Source organism: Candoia aspera, chromosome 2 (genome assembly GCF_035149785.1).
Source record: "Candoia aspera isolate rCanAsp1 chromosome 2, rCanAsp1.hap2, whole genome shotgun sequence".
Taxonomy (NCBI): domain Eukaryota; kingdom Metazoa; phylum Chordata; class Lepidosauria; order Squamata; family Boidae; genus Candoia; species Candoia aspera.
Genome location: NC_086154.1, coordinates 153049398 through 153049609, shown reverse-complemented (window position 1 = coordinate 153049609; position 212 = coordinate 153049398).

Genomic DNA, 212 nt, shown 5'->3' with positions numbered 1-212 from the left:
TTAACTTCATTGTGATATTTACCTTAGCATTTTACAGTAGACATTATGATGGTTGAAAGACTGTACTTTCAGGTCTTAGCAGGTAATAGCATGTGGCTGACCTTATCTGGGCTTGGGAGCTAAGCAGGCTTGGGTGCAGTTATTCATTGGATAGCAGACAATAAGGTCTTGAAGTGATTGAGCAACTGAATAACAACAGGCTAGACTAGCAA